This window comes from Schistocerca gregaria, chromosome 9, assembly GCF_023897955.1.
Source record: "Schistocerca gregaria isolate iqSchGreg1 chromosome 9, iqSchGreg1.2, whole genome shotgun sequence".
In the NCBI taxonomy this organism is placed as follows: domain Eukaryota; kingdom Metazoa; phylum Arthropoda; class Insecta; order Orthoptera; family Acrididae; genus Schistocerca; species Schistocerca gregaria.
Genome location: NC_064928.1, coordinates 221,921,255 through 221,937,246, shown reverse-complemented (window position 1 = coordinate 221,937,246; position 15,992 = coordinate 221,921,255).

Genomic DNA, 15,992 nt, shown 5'->3' with positions numbered 1-15,992 from the left:
GAGAGAAATGCCATGTGGCTTGCTTTATGCATTTATTTACTCATTTTGTTTAATATCTAGTTTCTAACTGCACTGAAGCATTGGTTAAAATAAATTTTATGGATGTACTAATATAAATATTTCATGCCTACAGATCCAGTAAATAATAACTTTATGATGTACTTAAAAATAACGAAGTGGCACAAAAAGACATTTCCCTTCGCAGAAATTGCATACAGAATTGTCTTTTCAAGTACATGGTAATATTTTTTTACAATTAATTTTTGTGGTGCACCACTTTAATTTCATAGACATTAAGATGTGAATTGACATTTTCCTTATCTGCATTGTTGTCTTTAGTGTAACATTTTTTCTGATTGAGCTTTGTCATGTTTAGGTATAAGTTATAGCATTTGCTGCAGCTGTTTGCCATTCATAGTGCTACTGAATGTCACTTTGTATTACTAGGTTAAGCCAATTTTATTACTGATTTATTTTTCTTGTTTGCTGCACATTGCCTTATATTAGTTGTAATATTGCTGCCTTTTTTGCCAATTTCCATTTTTTAACATTGCTGTTTGTGTAAATTGTTTTGTGCTGCTGCATTGCCTCATCCCTTAGTTAAGCATCTGAGCTCAGTAGATTTAAGTTAGCTTAAGAGGGGGTAGCCTATATGAGAGAATGATTTGCGATATATTGGAAGAAATGCATTGAGAAGTTATACAAAAAAAGTACAGATATCAGGTTATACCGATTAGGTTCCTTTCAGATTACCCTGATACTATAGCTCCCTACTTAGCACTCATATACAACCGCTCGCTCACCGATAGATCTGTACCTACAGATTGGAAAATTGCGCAGGTCGCACCAGTGTTCAAGAAGGGTAGTAGGAGTAATCCATTCAACTACAGACCTATATCATTGACGTCGGTTTGCAGTAGGGTTTTGGAGCATATACTGTATTCAAACATTATGAATCACCTTGAAGAGAACGATCTATTGACACGTAATCAGCATGGCTTCAGAAAACATCGCTCTTGTGCAACGCAGCTAGCTCTTTATTCGCACGAAGTAATGGCCGCTATCGACAGGGGATCTCAAGTTGATTCCGTATTTCTAGATTTCCGGAAAGCTTTTGACACCGTTCCTCACAAGCGACTTCTAATCAAGCTGCGGGCCTATGGGGTGTCGTCTCAGTTGTGCGACTGGATTCGTGATTTCCTGTCAGGAAGGTCGCAGTTCATAGTAATAGACGGCAAATCATCGAGTAAAACTGAAGTGATATCAGGTGTTCCCCAGGGAAGCGTCCTGGGACCTCTACTGTTCCTGATCTATATAAATGACCTGGGTTACAATCTGAGCAGTTCTCTTAGACAGTTCGCAGATGATGCTGTAATTTACCGTCTAGTAAGGTCATCCGAAGACCAGTATCAGCTGCAAAGCGATTTAGAAAAGATTGCTGTATGGTGTGTCAGGTGGCAGTTGACGCTAAATAACGAAAAGTGTGAGATGATCCACATGAGTTCCAAAAGAACTCCGTTGGAATACGATAACTCGATAAATAGTACAATTCTCAAGGCTGTCAATTCAACTAAGTACCTGGGTGTTAAAATTACGAACAACTTCAGTTGGAAGGACCACATAGATAATATTGTCGGGAAGGCGAGCCAAAGGTTGCGTTTCATTGGCAGGACACTTAGAAGATGCAACAAGTCCACTAAAGAGACAGCTTACACTACACTCGTTCGTCCTCTGTTAGAATATTGCTGCGCGGTGTGGGATCCTTACCAGGTGGGATTGACGGAGGACATCGAGAGGGTGCAAAGAAGGGCAGCTCGTTTTGTATTATCGCGTTATAGAGGAGAGAGTGTGGCAGATATGATACACGAGTTGGGATGGAAGTCATTACAGCATAGACGTTTCTCGTCGCGGCGAGAGCTTTTTACGAAATTTCAGTCACCAACTTTCTCTTCCGAATGCGAAAATATTTTGTTGAGCCCAACCTACATAGGTAGGAATGATCATCAAAATAAAATAAGAAAAATCAGAGCTCGAACAGAAAGGTTTAGGTGTTCGTTTTTCCCGCTCGCTGTTCGGGAGTGGAATAGTAGAGAGATAGTATGATTGTGGTTCGATGAACCCTCTGCCAAGCACTTAAATGTGAATTGCAGAGTAGTCATGTAGATGTAGATGTAGATGTATAGATAGGACTTTTTGGAAATAATGAAGAACGAAGGGAGATCTCCGAGAAGTAAAGAAACTTTTGTTGGCAAAATACTGCAGTAAAACAAACCCTGTCCTTTCCTTTTGTGTTATCCCACTATGTGTTTGTGTACCCTTGTATATTTGTTTTCTTCCAGTCTCTGTGTGCTGTTTCATAGAATTTTTTCTCTTCTAATACTAAGCTACATTCACTATGATGAGGAATACTGTTATCCTCAAATATAATTTGCATTAATAACATGTTATTTACTTTGTAAAAATGTTTACACATTATTTATTCTGTTTTGTTTTAATGCTCATGTGTGAAGTTGATGTTTCGAAATTTATTCTGATCTTTTATGTATGTACTTATGTCGTAATTTTTGTAAGACTGATGTATTTGCTATTTCGATTCTTTTGTAAAGCCTGTACTACTGCAAATGTTGTCTGTATTGTTATGTTCTTTAAAGATGTATTTTGTACCTTTGTTATTGTATTCTTATGTTATAAAATTGTAATTGACACCAGTTCATCAAATTAAGTAACTTGTAAATTACATTTCACTGCATATGTTTCTGTTGGTCATAGTATATGGGCAATATGTAAGAAGTAGGGACTGACAGTGTTTGCACTTGTGTTAATAATTCAGTAAGGGACTGGATAACAGCATTGCTGGTTCTAAGGACATTTCAAACAAATTCTTTGTGATTGGACAAGTGGTGGTTTATGGACTTGCTATATTCTCCACAAGACTCTTCGAGGGTGATTGTGCACCTGCACAGTCGCAACAGATGGCTGCTGGCCGTCTCTACAAGGACTACAGTGGGTCTGTACCTTTGATGAGCCACCAATACCATTATTTCTACAAGGACTGCAGTGGGTCTGCACCTCTGGTGGCCCACCAATAGTAATCTCTGTCAGGACTACAGTGGGTCTGCTTTTTGATGACCTACCTACCGATAGTCTTCAATGTTGACTGACTCTGCTGTGGCCCATTACCTGTCTGCATGTCAAGAGTCAGCACTGTCTTTCCGTTGGAAGGACAGCGCTACTTCTTCAAAACTGCATGGAAATCCACTACTTCCATGTGCATTTTCTTTTGCTACTCAGACTTTGAGAAAAACACTGCAATTTTACTTCGATGAATGATCATGATTGTCTTCATGGACTGTGAGAAAATTTTAGCTTTTGACCAACATTGTATCGATAAGTGTGTGCATTTCATTTCTTTGTTATTGTAATTATGAAAAAAATTTTCAAATCTGTATTGGCCATTGCCCAAAACAACTTGTAAATTTTTTGTGGGGAGCATGGGGGCTATGTAAGTAGGCTGTTTAGTTTTTATTATTGGTAACGCCACCGCCACGTAGCGCTCTGTATGAAAATCACTGGCTGTGCCGTGTGCAGTCTGTGGCTGGTTGGCATTGTTGTAATACTCGCCATTGTAGTGTCGGGCAGTGGCAGCTGGATGCTAACAGCGCGTAGCATTGCGCAGTTGGAGGTGAGCCGCCAGCAGTGGTGGACGTGGGTAGAGAGATGGCGGAGTTTTGAAATTTGTAAGAATTGGTGTCACGAACTGATTTATATATTATGACTATAAAGGTAAATACATTGTCTGTTCTGTATTAAAATCTTTCATTTGCTAACTATGCCTGTCAGTAGTTAGTGCCTTCAGTAGTTTGAATATTTTATTTAGCTGGCAGTAGTGGTGCTCGCTGTATTGCAGTAGCTTGAGTAACGAATATTTTTGTGAGGTAAGTGATTTGTGAAACGTATAGGTTAATGTTAGTCAGGGCCATTCTTTCGTAGGGATTTTTGAAAGTCAGATTGCGTTGCACTAAAAACTATTGTGTGTCAGTTTAAGCACAGTCGTGTAAAATTTTTCAAAGGGGACGTTTCACCCTGTCACCGTAAGCTCTGGGCATACTTCAACAACCACTGTGTGGCGCAGCGGTGGAATGTTGTGTGTCTCAGGAAGTGGGGATCTTGGCTTGGCCACCCGGATCGCAAGGATGGAATAAACCTCTCAAAACAACCCCTCAGTTCAAGGTGTGCTGCGCGCCGATGAGATGCATGGCTGTTGAGGTGGAACATTCGTTAGCGGGCAACCTCTGGGGAACCTGCCACACCTCAGTTATATAAGGCTTACCTAGGCACGCGGGGCTCTGCCTAGGTGGAATGGAACCCTCGAACTTTCTTTCTCCTCCCAGCGGATAGGGTGGGCCGCTGGTAGGTTCTAACACCCAATCTAACAAGAGGGCTCGTGTAGCCAGTCCTCCTGATTCAGGTAGTCGTAACAAACGCATGCTGCTTCGCTGAATGTGTTTCTTGTAATTAAAAGAAAAGAGGGGAGTTTCGCAAAAGTTTCACCGTTTTATATCCAGAAGGGCTTAAAAGGTATTGCTGGCACTCTAAAATCTGTAAAGCTTTTGTGAAATGGCACCTTGTTGGTTGAAACATCTAGCTTCCAGTAGCACCAGCCTTCTGACCAGGCCATGGTAGCTGACGTCATGGAACTTCCTGCCCCTTCCCGGGTCCAGTCTTGTGCACTGCCCAGCGCTGCTACACCCCCTACTGCTTATGAGGTTTTGGCTCCAATGCCGCCTCAGGCCAGAAAATCGAAGCCAAAGACAAAGGTGAAGACTCGCCAGCTATAGGAGACCGACGTTCTACAGTCTGCTGATGTGGATGTCATTCTCTCTGACGTCTCTCTCGACTCCCCTTCAGAGGCGATGGAGGTTGATGTCAGACTGGGGCACTCACTGCGCCCCAAAAACTGAGCTTCCGTCTGTTGAGGGCTCTCCTCCCCGATAGAAAGTGAGAATGAAGGTACTCCCACCCTGGTAGATGGCTCCCATTATACAATGGAACATGAATGGATTCTGGGCACATCTGGAGGAACTGCACCTCCTAGCACAGCAACACCCGCTGTGCTTGTGTTTACAGGAAACGCATTTAAAACTATCTGATGCTCCTGTACTAAGGGGCTATATGTCATATCGCAAAGATGACCTGACTGGAGAAAGGGCCATAGGCGGAGTCGCTGTGTTTGTCAATAATGACCACCACTCCTGTGCTCTCCCCCTGGATACTGACCTGCAAGCAGTTGCAGTTGAAATTCATTCACCTCGGAGGCTTACTGTTTGCTCCTTTTATTTACCCCCTCTGGATGCAACGACCTTAGATGCTCTCACAGATCTTATCGACTAACTCCCCCGCCCATTTCTCCTCCTGGGAGACTTCAATGCCCGTCATGTCCTGTGGGGCTCCACTTCTCTTTGCGCTCGAGGTCGAATTTTGGAGAGCCTCCTAACGTCTCAAGTGTTGTGCATCCTCAACACAGGTACTCCAACTCATTTCTCTCCTGCTACAGGGTCATTCTCAGCCATTGACCTATCATTTCTGCTCTCCAACCCTCACCGACTCTGTTCACTGGGAGGTCATTGACGAACTTCATTCCAGCGATCACTTCCCTATCCGCATTCATCTCCTGGATGGTGTATTGCTGGAGCAGCATCCACCATTGTGGATAATTGGTAGCGCTAACTGGCCACTGTTCACTCGTTTGGCTGTCTTTGACCGCCACAATAGCATCCAAGAATGGGTGGACCACATCACGCTTGTGATCCATCATGCTGCTGACCTGTCCATACCACAGTCTTCTGGTACTCGTAAGCGGCGCCTTGTGCCTTGGTGGACAGAAGAGTGCCGTTCAGCCATCCGGGACAGGCGTGTGGCTCTTCGCCGATTTAAATGCTGTCCAACAGCGGTCAATCTTACCGCCTTTCGAATCGCGAGAGCCAGGGCACGCCGTGTCATTAAAGAGAGCAAGAAAAGGTCATGGCAGGCGTTCCTGTCCTCCATCAACCATTCCACTTGTTCCACAAAAGTATGGGAAGCCATCCGGAGGATTTCCGGTAAACATAGCTGTTTACCAATAGCTGCTGTCCTGAACCAGGGATGCCTCCAAACGACACCCAGAGCCATTGCTCAGACGATGGCAGAGCATTTTGCACAAAGTACTGCCACTGCAAATCAGGATCCAGCGTTTCATCGCTACCGTGCGCCTGTCGAAAGAGCGAACTTGGACTTTCGGTCGAACAGTTCTGAGGCGTACATCTCCCCTTTCTCCATGTGGGAACTTGAATCGGCTCTTAGTGAGACTTCTGACACTGCACCAGGTTCCGACCGCATCCGGTACTCCATGCTTCATCTGCCAGCGGCATCAAAGGAAATACTCCTCGAATGTTTTAATCTCATATGGCAGACAGGAGTGTTCCCCACCTCGTGGCGGGAGGCAATCCTCATCCCTCTACTCAAACCAGGAAAGGACCGCACATGTCCCGGTAGTTATCGTAGTATCGCCTTGACAAGCTGTGTCGGAAAGACCGCCGTCTGGTCTGGCTGTTAGAGACCGGACAGCTCCTTAGCCGCTCTCAGTGTGGATTCCGAAAATTTCGGTCCACGGTCGACAACCTGACCCTCCTAGAGACGGCTATTCAGCAGGCTTTTCTCCGTCAGCATCACTGTATTGGTATCTTCTTTGATATCAGTAAGGCATATGATACTACTTGGAGACACTGTATTCTTGCACAACTGCATCAATGGGGCTTTCGTGGCCGCCTTCCAATTTTCATTCGGTCTTTCCTGTCTCAGCGGTTTTTTTGGACCTGTGTTGGTAACACACTGCCTGATCGCTTTGAGCAAGAGAACGGTGTCACCCAGGTCAGTGTTTTAAACGTTACCCTCTTTGCCATAGCCATCAACAGTATAACGTCTACAGTGAGGAGTCCAGTACAGTGCTCCTTATTTGTGGACTACTTTGCTGTTTTCTGTTCCTCCTCCAGTGTTGCAACAGTGAGCCGTCAGTTGCAGCTAACAGAGCGGCGGTTAGAGGAGTGGGCTGCAAACATGGGTTTTCGGTTCTCTGCCGATAAGTGTGTTTGTGTTCATTTTAATCGTTCTCGTCGTCTTTTTACTTTGCCTGCCTTGCATATGGGGGATACTGTCCTACATTTTAGAGACACAGTGAGGTTTCTGGGCCTAATTTTTGACTCCAGGTGGTCATGGCTGCCACACCTTAGTGACTTGAAAGCCAGAACCCTGAAGGCACTCAACATCCTCAAGTGCCACAGCCACATGTCTTGGGGAGCAGACAGGGCGCGTCTCCTTTAGTTTCACTGAGCTTTCGTGCGTTCACGGTTGGACTATGGGTGCACAGTATATGGGTCAGCGAGGCCTTCTTATTTGCAGATCCTTGACGCTGTTCACCATGCTGGGATTCGACTGGCCACGGGTGCTTATCGGACCAGTCCCATACCAAGCCTCTGTGCTGAGGCTGGGGAACTGCCACTTACCATCCGGCGGCAGCTCCTGCTGGTGCACCAGGCTTGTAAGTTTCTTGCAGATCCCAGCTCGCCTGCTCACCATCTTGTTTCCCATCCACCGCTGGACCGCCTTTCTTCCCGCCGTCCCCGTTAGGGATCCGTGTGCAACGTGCACTAGAGTCCCTTGGTGTGGAGTCTGTACAACCCCAAATCCAGGGTCTTAACCGCCTGCCACCCTTGTTACTGAAGAGGCCCAGAGTGATTTTAGATTTATTGCAATACAAGACAGATTGCACTTCTGCCACCGTTTTTAATGCAGCATTTTCTGCCATTTTATCTGAGCACCACGACTATGTAGCTGCTTTTACGGATGGGTCGAAACAAGGGGATTCTGTTGGTTGCTCAGTTGTTTTTCCAGATCGTGTCTTCAAGGTCCGCCTGCCTCAGACTTTCGCTGTCATTGATGCAGAATTGTCTGCGATCTTGCGGGCACTGGAGCACATGAGACATTCTTCCTCTCCTAAATTACTTTTCTGTTCCGATTCACTCAGTGCCCTTCACTTATTGCAACATTTGTATCCAGCAGACGAAATTGTCCAGACCATCCAGGATGCCTTCCTCCGACTACAGCGACTGGGGAAGGTTGTAGCTTTCTGCTGGGTTCCGGGGCATGTCGGCATTGCTGGGAATGAAAGGGCAGATCTCGCAGCCAAGGAGGTGTGTCTCGCCCCACAAGTATCCCAGTGTGCTATCCCCTTGCACGCACTCACCTCGATGTTGAGCTCACGGGTTATGCGTCGGTGGGAGGATGAGTGGCTGGAAGTGACTGACAATAAGCTCCGTATAGTCAAGCCCACAACGCGTGTGTGGTGTACTTCCTCTCAGCCCCATTGACGGGACAAGGTTCTCCTCACTCGGCTTCAAATAGGCCACAGCCCTATGACGCATGCTACCAATGTGTGGTGCTTGCGGCGTCCAGGTCACTGTGCGCCACGTTTTATTGGATTGCGCTTTATTTTCTGACCAGCGGGCTGCAGCTGACTTGCCAGCGGACCTGCCATCTCTTTTAGGCAACACTCGGACGAATGTGGCTAAAGTTTTAAAGTTCTGTGACATGTCAAACGTTTTTACAAAGATTTTAGGGAGAGGATTTTAATTTGCTCACTGTGTGACAAGCTAGCCCATATTTTATGTAAGTGGGCAGCCAATAACAATTTCCTGTGACATTCATGTTGCTATGTTTCCCCTTCCCTTAGGTTGTACTTTCTTATGTAGCATTTTCCTTCTCCTGCTTTCTTTGAGTGTGTGCTTTAGTTTTCTTAGGTCTGTCCACGTTCGTTCCTTTTAATGTGTGTCAGGGCGCTGATGACCTCGATGTTGAGCGCCCATAAGCCCCAACACACCACCACATCATAGAACGTGGCTGCCAGTCGTTGTTTCATGCAAAATCTTAAGGTCCTCGGTCATGTCCAAGGCACCATAGGCGGCTAGTAAGTCAATAATCGATAACTACAGCTTGAATTGTACTGCTTCTTACTGGCCGATTACATCAACGTAGAAGCTTCTTCTGTGTTCTGCTGTGGTGCTTTTAGTGTCTCCGCATACCGCAGCACTCGACATAAGTTTGCACACGATAAATATAACCGTTTCAGACAAAAAAGCGGCCAATGTGACGATCTGCCATTACGTCGATACGATGGCAAATGACGAAAACGGTGCGATTTCTCAGGTTTTTACTACATATGGACACGTTTCACATTCTCTCGTGTAACGTGGCTGCCAGTCGTTGTTTCATGCAAAATCTTAAGGTCCTCGGTCAGGTCCAAGGCACTAAAGCCCGCTAATAAGCCAATAATCGATAGGAAAGTGTGAAGGCTGATAAGTTGGCGGAGCTCAGCTAGATGGTGGAAGAAACCGCTGCAGTTCCACTGGAGGATGATTATGTCCATGGCTGAGAAAGGTGTGAAGGGATTGGGATCGCAGATTACGCCGCTGGGTCACCTGCTGCCTTCAAATGAGCACCTGCACTTGTGCTGTCAATGGTGTCTGAGGGACCGGCGAGATCGAGGTCCTCAGCGGACGCCAGAATCTCCACCTCGTTCTCAGACGCAGAGCTTGTAGGAAGCGGTGGGACGGGTGCCACCGCAATGTCGTTAAATCAGGTAGAGATCCTAAAGTGCAATGTAAGCGAAACAAAATTCTTTTGAAGTTTTCAAATTCTCTGAATTGAAACTTCTGGCCTGGGGACAGCTACCCTAATCGTCTGCAAGTTTGTAGGCCACTCCCACTCCTGTTCACCTCGTGTAACCCAAGCGCTACCACTTGTTCCGGGCCTGTCCTCTACACTTGTTTTTGGTTCTCTGAGTTGGAGTCGTCTCACTGGCTTCCAACAGCGTCAGTACATAGCGATGTACTATGTCTTAATACATTGTAACGAGGAAACAATTTTTTATTGTGATTATTTGCTTGTTTCATTGTCCACAGTTTCAACCCATCCATAACAGTCTGTAGATTCTTCTCTTAATATTGGTTCTTTGAGTATTTTGTAATACCGCTTACTTGGGATAATTGGTGTATAGCTCTTAAGAGTCTGCCATTTCAGGTCTTTCAACGTTTCCTTGACGTCCTCAAGTCAAAGAAATCTCTTAGACAATACTAATTGTAACCTCAGGTTGGTTGGTTGTTTGGGGAAGAGACCAAACAGTGAGGTCATCGGATTAGGGAAGGACGGGGAAGGAAGTCGGCCGTGCCCTTTCAAAGGAACCATCCCGGCATTTGCCTGGAGCGATTTTAGGGAAATCATGGAAAACCTAAATCAGGATGGCCGGTCGCGGGATTGAACCGTCGTCCTCCCGAATGCAAGTCCAGTGTACTAACCACTGCGCCACCACGCTCGGTGTAACCTCGGGCATTTTGCAGATGACGCAATGTGTAACGAAGTACTGTTGAACAGTCGTGCACGGATGTTTTTTCAGAAGTTGATAACATTTGATATTGTTCAGAAATGTACAACTGTGCACATCACAAAATTCATAAAACGGGTATTCTGTGACTAGAATGTCACTCAGTGAAAACTGGACTCATTCACGTCATACAAATACGGGGTTGCAGGAATACCTGGAGGTATGAAATGCGAAACCCCGTTGTATGTGAAAAAGGGCAATTTTATGAAACACTCGTGCGACCCAGCGTAAAATGTTGTTGAAGTATGCGGGACCCATACCAGATAGGACCTACAGGGGATGCTGAAACACACAAAGAAGAGCAGCGCACTTGGTCAGAGGGTTGTTTGATCCGTGGGAAAGTGTCGCCGAGGTAGTGATGAAACTGGCCTCGTAAAGCAGAGGTCAACATTTCCCCCTGAACCTAGTCTCGATGGAAGTAGAGGACGGCGTATTAATTGTCTACACTGAATTAAATGAAATCTCTTTGAACAGTTCCATATTAAAGAGATCCAGTTCTCCAGGATGGTCGCCGCCCGACACCCACTGGGTGGTGGAGAGAGTGAAGACGCCCTCTTGGCCCTGCTGGCGGAATTCTGAATCTCAGGGGGGTGTCCCACGGAACCTGCTGGTGAGACCTGAACCCTATCCGAAACTGCAACAAGCTACAGCAGGACTCCTGAAACTGCGACCTCAGTTGCTACTTTCGTCATGCAATTGACTTAGCACAGACTAAATACGTGGTGCCGAAAACGACAACGAGAAATTAAAGTTCCTTTAACATAGACACAGGGGTTTAATGTTCATTAAACAGGTAATTAACCTATCCTTAAGGCCTCTGGTATGCGGTACCAACGCCAGGAACCCAACAACTTAACAATGTGAGCTTGTCTGGGACAGACATGGAAGGCGGCAGGTGGCTTAAACACCATCAATGAACTCTAACAGCCAGGAGAAGCAGAGCTAACGCTTTAGTAACAAAATTTTCAAAACTTACTATACTTTAAAATAGTATGTCTGGCCGAGCTCGTAAGTACTCCGCTCAGTTGCTGCTATACAGGCTGCCTAATAGCCCACAGAATCACAAAATCAGTTACAGATGCCGAGGCACAAATTGCGGTAGCAGCCATTAAAACAAAGGAGTTTTTTGCTGTGGCAAGGCCTTCTCATGAAATTTCAATCACCAACTCTCTCCAGAGAGTGTGAAAATGTTTTGTTGGTGCCTACATAAATAGGGAGAAATAATAAGAACACATTGATCAAGACGCATCCAACACATGGCTAAGAAAAGGCAATATACACAGTGAGGCGGAAGGATTCATGATTGCAATACAGTATCAAACAAACGCCAGATATTACAGCAAGCATATTATTAAAGATCCCAATACCACAACAGATAAATGCAGCCTTTTCAAACAACAAATAGAAACATTAGATCACATCACAAGCGGATGTACAATACTAGCAAAGACAAAATAGCCCAGAAGACAATGTAGCAAATATAATACATCAACAACTTGCCATACAACATAAACTAATAAAAAAACACGTTCCCACATGCAAGTATGCACCACAAAATGTACTGGAGAATGATGAATACAAATTATACTGGAACAGAACCATTATAACAGATAAAACAACACCACATAACAAACCTGACATCATACTCACCAATAAAAAGAAGAAATTAACTCAACTAATCGAAATATCCATACCCAATACAACAAATATACAGGAGAAAACAGGAGAAAAAAATTTAAAAATGCATCCAACTGGCTAAGGAAGTCAAGGACATGTGGCATCAGGATAAAGTTGACATTATACCAATTATAGTATCAACTACAGGAGTCATACCACACAATATCCACCAGTACATCAACGCACTACAGCTACATCCAAACATATATATACAACTACAGAAATCTGTAATTATTGATACATGTTCAATTACCCGAAAGTTCCTAAATGCAATGCAACATATACCGCACAGTTAAAAGGAGGTCACGCTTGATCAAGGTCCGCATCACTTTCCATTTTTAACCAGACATAACGTCTGAGAAAGGAAAATAATAATAATAATCATCATCATCATCCGAGTGAAATAAGAGTGGAATGGTAGAGAAATAGCTTTATAATGGTTCCATGAACCCTGTGCCAGGTACTTATTTGTCGATAACAGATTAATCGGGTAAACGTAGATAAACGTAACCACAAAAATAGTACGACCGTATTCAGATCAGTACGTTACATCAGTCAGACTTCAGTAGGATCCACTTTTCTACACAAGCGAAGCGCCCTACTTGACACAAACGTGCTCTGCAGTAACGATCGACACAAAAGACAGAAAAACAACACTATAAAACCTTTTAAAATCAACCCAACGAAACCAATACCAGTTACAAACAAGACTGGTCTCACAAGGCCGTGCACTGTCGGGAACAGTCTGACCCCCTGACAACAAACCACAGGGGCGCGTCAGGTATCACCATTCTGGAAACAGTACCACAGCGGCAGCCCACAACTTGTTCCCTTTCTGATTAACCCGATAGCAGCAGCAAGACAGGAAACAGACGCGTGCCACGTTCTTGAGAGATGACCAGTGAATCAGTAACGGGCGTTTCCGTCACTTTACAATGGCAGCTACGCACTATAGCACTCCCCCGCTAACAACAGACCTAAACAACCGACGTTGCTTTACACTAATCCACAACGGCAACACCACACAACTTCTCGACGGCGTGCTTTATCGAGCGTTTCCTTCTTGTAACTGGAAGTAAACGTTTTCGAGCCGTATTTCACCGCCTTACTGCTCCACTAAGCACCTTGCTGCCAACAGAGAAGCTACATACAACAGGGAGCGACCGACCACTCTTTGCTACAAATTGCGCAAGCCTGTACCACGATTGTGGCCCGTGCAATCACCAGAAACAGAGCAACAGGACTCTACATACCACAACGTGCTTAGCGACACCAGAGTACAGCCGAGCTATCGGAATCCACAACCCTGTTCTACGGTCCGCTCGTAAACATGGGCGGTAGGGAAGTGTGGCTGGGACGCAGCTAGCGCCATCATGGCAACGCGCGCACAAAGAACGTCAAACACTCCGTGTAGTACAGAGCAACTACACCAGGTGAGGCGATGGCGCGAATCCCAAATAGTCGGGGAAGGACACGAACTCGCATTCGCCAAAGCCTACATATAAAGTTGTAAGAACCACCCTTCATTGATGACTCTGCGAATAGGCTGCAGCTATTGCGTATTGCTCCTGCAGGTATCGCGATTTTTTTTTTTTTTTTTTTGAGACATCAGTCTTCTGATTGGTTTGATGCGGCACTGCACGAATTGCTCTCCTCTGCAATCTCTTCATCTCAGAGTAGCATTCGCAACCTACGTCGTCAATTATTTGCTTGGTCTTCCTCTAAAGTTTTTCCCCTCTACATCTTCCTCTAGTAACATGGAAGTCATTCTCTCACATCTTTATAGATATTCTATCATCCTGTTCCTTCTCCTTGTCAATGTGTTCCATATATTCTTTTCCGAATCTGCGCAGAACCTCCTTGTTCCTTACCTCATCAGTCCATCGAATTTCCGAGATCCTTCTTTGCCAGTTTCGGATTATATTAGGCTAATTACATCTCTCGCATATGCGTTTAAAGGTCCATTCTTTTCAGCCAGCCAATCATATAAGCAATTTTTACGACTTATTTGGAAATGAGAATGAAGCAATCAACGTCAATCCTTTTGGAAGTTATTTAGTGATCCTTGGACAACAATTTCTAACTTTTTAAAGAAATTCAGTCACCGTTAAGCACCCCATTCCCCATCCGAGGAGTTAAAGTTGATCTGTCCAGAATGAGGTCTGTCCATGATTCCAAGGACTGCAGTCTCCAAATCTTATACAAAATAAATCTTAATCTATACAATATTGCTCACAGCGTAATAGCATACTTTTTTAAACTTAACATAATAATAAAATGGTGGATATTTGAAACAAAGATCTACTTTTGTCGTGTGTTTATGGTCATTCTTTTTTCAATAACTGATTAGTAAATTAAAAATGGCTCTGAGCACTATGTGAATGAACTGCTGAGGTTATCAGTCCCCTAGAACTTAGAACCACTTAAACCTAACTAACCTAAGGACATCACACACATCCATGCCCGAGGCAGGATTCGAACCTGCGACCGTTGCGGTCGCTCGGTTCCAGACTGTAGCGCCTAGAAACGCACGGCCACTCCGGCCGGATACTGCACAAATATTTAATATTTAGATATAGATATGATATGTTGCTACGTTGGAGGTGGAAAGTAAAGAGATATTACAGAACGTATACCAAGTAAGGCGACACGAACGGTGATAGGTTTGTTTGACTCATAGGAGAGTTTCTAGAAGACAGACGCCAATTGCACCGCAAAAACCTACTTGCAGAGCAGAAGTACCGCTTCTGCAGGGTCCGTAAAAATAAAGTTACACTAATTACAATGTGCTCATAAGTAGTCACTTTTCCTTTGCTTCCTAAGCGTTTGGAACGGGAAGAAACCCTAACCATGTGGTAGCATGCTAATTACTCCTCTGTCTTGCACTTTACCAATTTGCAGAGTATGTGTGTAGATGTAGAGCAACATTAAAGAATCAGTTTTTTTTTTTTTTTTGTTTTGTAAAAGGAGCTGTCGAGGAGAAGCTACTTTAATCTGCCTTTCGTCAGACATTTGATTCCTGTGCCCTGACTCAACTACCTTCATTCCTATGTGACGTAATGCTAGGTTCTCAATTTGGTGGTTCAATATCGTCTATCTTTCTACTACTGGTACTGTACTCCTGAACGTCGCTGCATTTCCCCTGTGCAACTTCGCGCATGGTCACATATTTCCAACAGCGCAGCAATGCAAGTGCATTATTTTATGCATGCATACACACATTGTTCGCACACAACGATAAGTGTGTGCAGGCTTGCGGTCCCAAGTGATCACTATGTGTGCATTAACACGAGACATAGTAATATTCTGAAAGGAAGGAGTTGTAAACACGCACCAGTGACGTCCATGCGTCTGTTGAAACATGTTGAAAGCATAAAATCTAAATTACTTAAAATATATACATGTGCTTTCTGTCAAAGACATGAAACGACATTGTACATGTTTTAGTGATAGTATAAGACACTATTCCTGTTTCGTCCATTGATGTACCGTAAGATTCACATGATTGTGCGAACAGTAATTGCTATTCTGACTTTTACAATCTCCTAATCATCAGCTATTATTGTTTCCATTTTGGATTGCTCCGTCGTGATTGTGTCTAATCACAGAATCAGACATGTCTTATGTAACATTCACTGAAATATGAGGGCCAAATATACCATGGAAGGAGTGCCACATTGCTGAATGACATTACAAGGGTAAGTCCTTCTTTCCAGACCATAGAATCAGTCAGACAGACAATTTTATTTTGTACATTTTCTATAGGTCCTTATGTGAGAAATTTCTTGAGTCAGATATCTAATTCGAACAACGAAAAGTTTATCTGCGCATGATGTTTGAATTC